This window comes from Herpailurus yagouaroundi, unplaced genomic scaffold, assembly GCF_014898765.1.
Source record: "Herpailurus yagouaroundi ecotype Mexico unplaced genomic scaffold, PumYag 159, whole genome shotgun sequence".
Classification (NCBI taxonomy): Eukaryota; Metazoa; Chordata; class Mammalia; order Carnivora; family Felidae; genus Herpailurus; species Herpailurus yagouaroundi.
Genome location: NW_024412400.1, coordinates 58,959,280 through 58,965,173, shown reverse-complemented (window position 1 = coordinate 58,965,173; position 5,894 = coordinate 58,959,280). Strand labels below are relative to the sequence as shown.

Here is a 5,894-nt window from a genome sequence, read left to right as displayed (position 1 = left end):
TGCTAACAGCTCAGATCCTGGAGCCTGCTTTGGATTCTATGTCTCCTTCTTTCTCTGCCCCTCCTCTGCTCACACTCTGTCTCTCACTGTTTCTCTCAAAAATAAATAAACATTAAAAAAAATAGATTCTGGGGCACCTGGGTGGCTCAGTCAGTTAAGCATCTGACTTTGGCTCAGGGCATGATCTCACGGTATGAGTTCGAGCCCCACGTCGGGCTCTGTGATGACAGCTCAAAGCCTGGAGCTTGCTTGGGATTCTGTGTCTCCTTCTCTCTGCCCCTCCCCTGTTCATGCTCTGTTTCTCTCTGTCTCTCAAAAATAAATAAAAACATTAAAAAAATAGATTCTATTTATTTGAGGGGCAAAAAACGTTTTATTCATCTTTGCATATCACCCCTCCCCTCAAGCAAAGTATCTAGTACAGAGTAAGTACTTAATACATGTTTGTTAAATGAACAATTGGATTAATTAACCTTATCTGGTCCTCAAGATTTTTAAGACTCTTATGACCACTGGCTTAAAGAAGAATTCTAGTGAATATTATTTAGATAGTTCTCTGCTCAACTAAAGAGCTAAAAAAGTAATGATGTCTGGATCTTTCCCATACCTCCCCACCCCACAAAGACTGAATGGTTATGAAATGCAGTCAGGTCATCAGAATTAAAAAAAAAAAAAAAATCCTCAGGTGATTCTACTGTGAAGTCAAATCACTGACCTGGAATGATCTCCAAGTTGATATCGAGAATTGTATTACAATAACAGGTTCAAGCTGTACCACCACCTCTACAGCAAACCTATTATACAAATGTCTGGTTTAGTTCTACAGAATTGGATTATTGAGTTTATGTACTGTCTCCATGCAAAAAGTAGAAAAATATGTTTAAAAAGTTAAAGAGTTCAGTACTTAGAAAACATTAATGAAGGACAAACATTTCTACTGACAATACTAATTGCCTCAAATATCTTACCTAAATCTTACCCCAAGTCCACAGCTGATATATTGAAGTACAATTTTCATAGATAAAAATCTCACAAGCTTCTGCCTCAGTCAACAATACTATTTTAGGATTCTATGCAAAATGTCTTTGCTCGGCTAGACAGTCTCTCAGAGCTACATTCTGGTTCTTTAATAAAAATGCTATTCTTGGAATATCAATCCTTAGTACCAACTATTTGAATATATTTACAATAGATTTCTAGTGTAATGTTAATATATTCTTAGTACCTTTTTTGAAAAATATGGAACACTTTGATCATCTGGGCCAGAAGTTTCACATTAGTGGTCTCTGATATGTATATTGTACTAAATTCAAAATGAAAATAGAAAAAGGCAAAGACAAGAAAAAGAGAGAGAGAAAACATTTTAATTTGGGTGTTTAATTTAAAGTATGAATTTATTATTTTTTAACATAAAAACTGGAATGTTTAACAATACTGGGCAGCAGCCCTTCATGACACATGAGAATGAAAGCCAGAAGCTACAATGGCCGTGTTTACTCTTTATAGGTCTCCAACTCTTGAGTTTGCCATAGTCCCCATGAAGGTTGCTTCACTCATTTATTAACAGACTGGCTCTTTCACCCTATCTTTAGGCGGACCTCAGGTTTTATAGGTGGGGGCATTAACGCTAAGTGGGAAGATGGAAATAGGATGAAACAGATTTAAAGTTAAATTTAGTGGAGGAAGGTAAAGCGATTTCTCTCTATTAAGTCAACCTGATAACCTTATCTTTGTTAAACCCAGTTCTACAAAAAGTCAGTCCCATGAAAGAATCAACCTTACAGTAAGTATACACAGTCCACGTATTTTCATTTTAAAATTTTTCTTTATTTTTTAAGTAGGTTCTACAGCCAGCATGGAGCTGAATGCAGTGCTTGAACTCACAACCTTGAGATAAATACCTGTGCTGAAATCAAGAGTTGGACACTCAACAAACTTAGTGTATTGTATTGCATTGTAATGTATTTTACTTTATATTTATATTTTTTTATTAAAGAATGTGCCAGCAGGGAGAGGGCCAAAGGGGGGGGTGGGTAGAGAGAGAGAGAAAGAGAGAGAGAAACAGAGAGAAAGAGAGAGAGAGAGAGAGAGAGAGAGAGAGAGAGAGTCTTAAGCAGGCTCGAAGCTCAGCATGAGCCTGAAACAGGGCTCAGTCCCATGACCCTGGGATCACGACCTGAGCCAAAATCAAAAGTGGGACGCTAAACCTACTGAGTCACCCAGGCACCCCTGGTCCCAGTTTTTTAAAAAATAACTAAGGACAACATGGCTGGGACGGGAAAAACAAAATCAAAAATACATGGAAGAAGGAAATTTTAATTTAGAAAAAAGCTGCCTGGATGTAGAGATGGTTTATGAATTCCAAATGCCAATATGTCTTATAAATTATAATTCAGAAAGGACTAAATAAATCAGTTTATACATGTACATAGACACACATAGTAGCAATTATTTCCTCATATTGTCATCTTTTCTCTTTGTTCTTGCTTAAATTTCATGTAATCGACAATTTCCAGCAGCTTTGTTTTGAGTACTTTGTCTTTACAAATGCTCTGATATGGGTGACTACAGCTTTTGAAATCTCTATTGTTATAATCCCAAATATGTCAGCTACAGGAATCTAACTATCCTAATTTTTCTTTCAGCTGCCTCCAACTTCACTGCCTACATTTTCTTTGACTGGCCTTCTTTGATCACTTCCTATGGCAGATTTTTAGTTATCACCCCCACTTCTCCATTTAAGTGGGAATGTTCTTTGCAGGTAGTTACACGACTGTATCTATGACTCTCTAAGCTAAGAAAGAGAAGAACAAGCCCTGTCTTTCTCAAATGTGCCAAGAGAAAAAATATTTCTGAGAGATATTGTAAAGACATAACTTTCAAAGTATTCTTCTCTTTCCTTTGATTCTCTCAACACTGAAAAGGGTCAGAGACTCACACATAATAATGTTCTAGAACTTGAGGATTTAACTTTGTACTGTGTTAGCTTTATTCTATCGTCGCTTTTCTGTTGTTGTTATTTAGGACTGGGGATTCAATATCAGAATGAAAGTTGTTTCTTTGTGTATTATAGTAACAACTAGAGAATATTTACTTCATTAGAGAATGATTGGCAAACAATATCATAACTTTTTTAGCCATAAAAAAAAGGGAAAGTAAAGAAAAATTTCCAGAATTTCTGGAGAGTCATAAATACACACCCTGATACACACTATCTAAGTATCTACACACATGAGTATATATTAACTCCATATAAAACTTATTTATCCCAGAGATTCACAATCTCAATATCACTGATATATTGGACCAAATCATTATTTATTTTGAGAGGCTGTTCTGTACATTGCAAGATATTTAGCAGCCTCTCTAGCCTCTACCCACTAGATGCCAGTAGCACCCCCCAACTCCTGTAGTAATAATGAAGGATATGTTCCTAGATATCGCCAAGTGTCCCTTGGAAAGCAAAACTGTTCCTGTTGAGAAGCACTGATTTAGTCCTTTCTAAATGGATATGCCTGCTCATCTCTACGAAATAGATTTCAGATATGAACTTTAAATGAAACTTGAAAGAGTATAAATATCTAGTGATATTATTTGATCCAAGTTATAAATCATTATAGTCATTATTAGTCAACAGTTATGAAGCACCAACCATATGCAAGTTCTATTCTCCCTTTTCATCCTATTAAACTCAAGGTCAGACTTACATAATGGCTTAATTAGGCATGACATGATTTCAGGGTGTTAGAAAGTTAATTTTGAACCAAAAAATGTTCACCATACTAATAGCAATTCTTCACTGTTTTAAAACTGCCTAATAGTCTAAAAATTAAAGACTTCTTTTGGTTTAACAAGCTTTTTTATATACCAAATTATAAAGCCTCATGGTTATGGTAGATATTTTGATTCATTCTCAACTTTACCTGGATTTGTGTATTCTGATTTGTCTTCTTACTACTGCTTTAGCTGAAATGTACACACCAGTAACACACATTTTGCCAGAGTTGGAAAAAAAAATAAGAAGGTTAAATCTTACTCTTGTAAGTCCTTCAAAGAAAGGAAAGTTGTGGTGACAATGTTGACCTTTGCCTGAGACCTATGCTTGGAAACCAGAAAAGGTTAAGACACCCTCCCAATCATCTGTGTTCAGAGAAACTGAAAAAGACTACCCTTCCCATGCATATGGGATCTTCATAAGGTATATCAATATTAAAGTATGGACAGTCAAGTGAAGGAATTAATCACTTTAAATTTTACCATTTCCTTTCCATTAATTGAAGATAATGGTTAAATGAATGGTTTCTAATTTTCTTCCATGGTGTTTTGAGTTTTATGATATAGATTTCAGAGATCACCTTAAAATGAACATTATGTTTATGATTAAAAAACTTTAATGCTACAGATATTATTTATACACTTTAAACATTATACACTCTTGGGTTTCTCTGGGTAAAAAATTCTAAATAGTATTTTGGAGACACATAGATTAACAGATTTTCTATGTTGGTCTAGCACATTTGGGAAAGAACGCAGTTAAAAATAATAAATCCCTATTTTTAGTATTATACAGGCACCCTACTATAGAAATCACAATTCAGAACAAATTGCAACAAATTCAATGATGATTTAGGGATATACAACTCTAATAAAAGTGTCACCAGCTAGACCTCAAGACCTGAACTTTATTGCCCACCTGCATGTACTCCACAACCTCTGTCCTATATTTTTTCATAAATTCTTCTTTCTGGCTTACTTCTTAACACAGGCAAATGAAACCTGAAACTGTCCTGACAGGACCTCCAGCCATCCCAGACCACCCAGACCAGTTTGAGCTTAACCCCCGACTGGCACCCGCACAGACCATGGAGTGACATCTGGAATGACTAACAATTCCCTCTTCCTCATTATAATAATAAAATCTCTACCCAAGGAGGGGCACCAGCCTCATTTATATAACATACGATGTATGTATAGGCATGTTTCCTTAAGGTGCATGCATGACCTCATGCCCACCTCTACAAAGGATGACAAGGCTTCCCTATTTAAATGTTCATCCTAACCCTAAACAAAAGGCACTCATTCACCCTTTCTCAGGAAGTCAAGGCTTTGGAAATTATTCCCAGTGATCTCCTTATTTGCCTCAAATAAAATTTACTTTGTGTGACAACCCTACCTGGTGTATCTGTGACTCACCAAGGAGTGAACTCACATTGGTTCAGTTACAAAAGTACAACAGGATTTCTTTTTTCTAAAAAGGTATTCTAAAAACAGTATTAATGTCTTCATCTAACTTTATAAAAACTCTCACAAAACATCAAAATATTACTTTATGTTTGACAAAATTATAACTCATTGCCTTTGGGAGTTTTAATCTTCCTACTCATTACTGTTTTCCTATTGAAATATTTTCAAACTTTAAAACTTCTCTTTTTCATTGTTTTTGCAAAGTATCCTGTATGTCACTTCTCATTCACATGAATAATATAGGTTTGCACAAAACTTTGCATGCTAAATTTCAACTCAGAACTTCCTTCCAGTTTTATATGTAGGTCAGTCAGAAAGACCTCCAGTTCACTTGAAAATTTTTCAGAGACTGTAAAATGAGAGGAAAAAAAAGGAGAGAGAATCAATTTTAAGTACAAGAATGTGGACCATCCCTTGATATGTAGTGCCCAACACTGACATAACACTCATCAAATTCATCTTGGGCATATGAACCAAGTGGATCTAGTCTCTCACTTTTCTCATCATTTATTGATGAGTTGAATGAATAGTAGGTTAATCTTATGAATGACAGAGATAAGCTGGATTTATTTCAAAGTGATCTTTAGACAGCCTTTGAAAAATAGATGTAAATCTGTGATTAGAATATGGGAGAAATTAACTAAGTGGGA

The 5,894-nt window shown here is 35.3% G+C and overlaps 1 long non-coding RNA gene across 3 annotated transcripts in view; it reads left to right on the top strand.

Moving 5' to 3' along the window:
- Positions 1–4,932, top strand: part of LOC121033949 (uncharacterized) — a 6,312-nt gene extending 1,380 nt beyond the window's left edge. Inside the window, exons 2-5 of one of the 3 annotated variants that reach the window (XR_005792217.1) lie at positions 1,842–1,956; positions 2,646–2,761; positions 3,967–4,198; positions 4,766–4,932. This is a non-coding gene — a long non-coding RNA (uncharacterized LOC121033949). Of the gene's footprint in view, positions 1–1,838; positions 1,957–2,645; positions 2,762–3,966; positions 4,199–4,765 lie in introns of all 3 variants that reach the window. The other 2 variants (XR_005792215.1, XR_005792216.1) reach the window with 2 other exon arrangements.
- Positions 4,933–5,894: the final 962 nt, after the last annotated feature.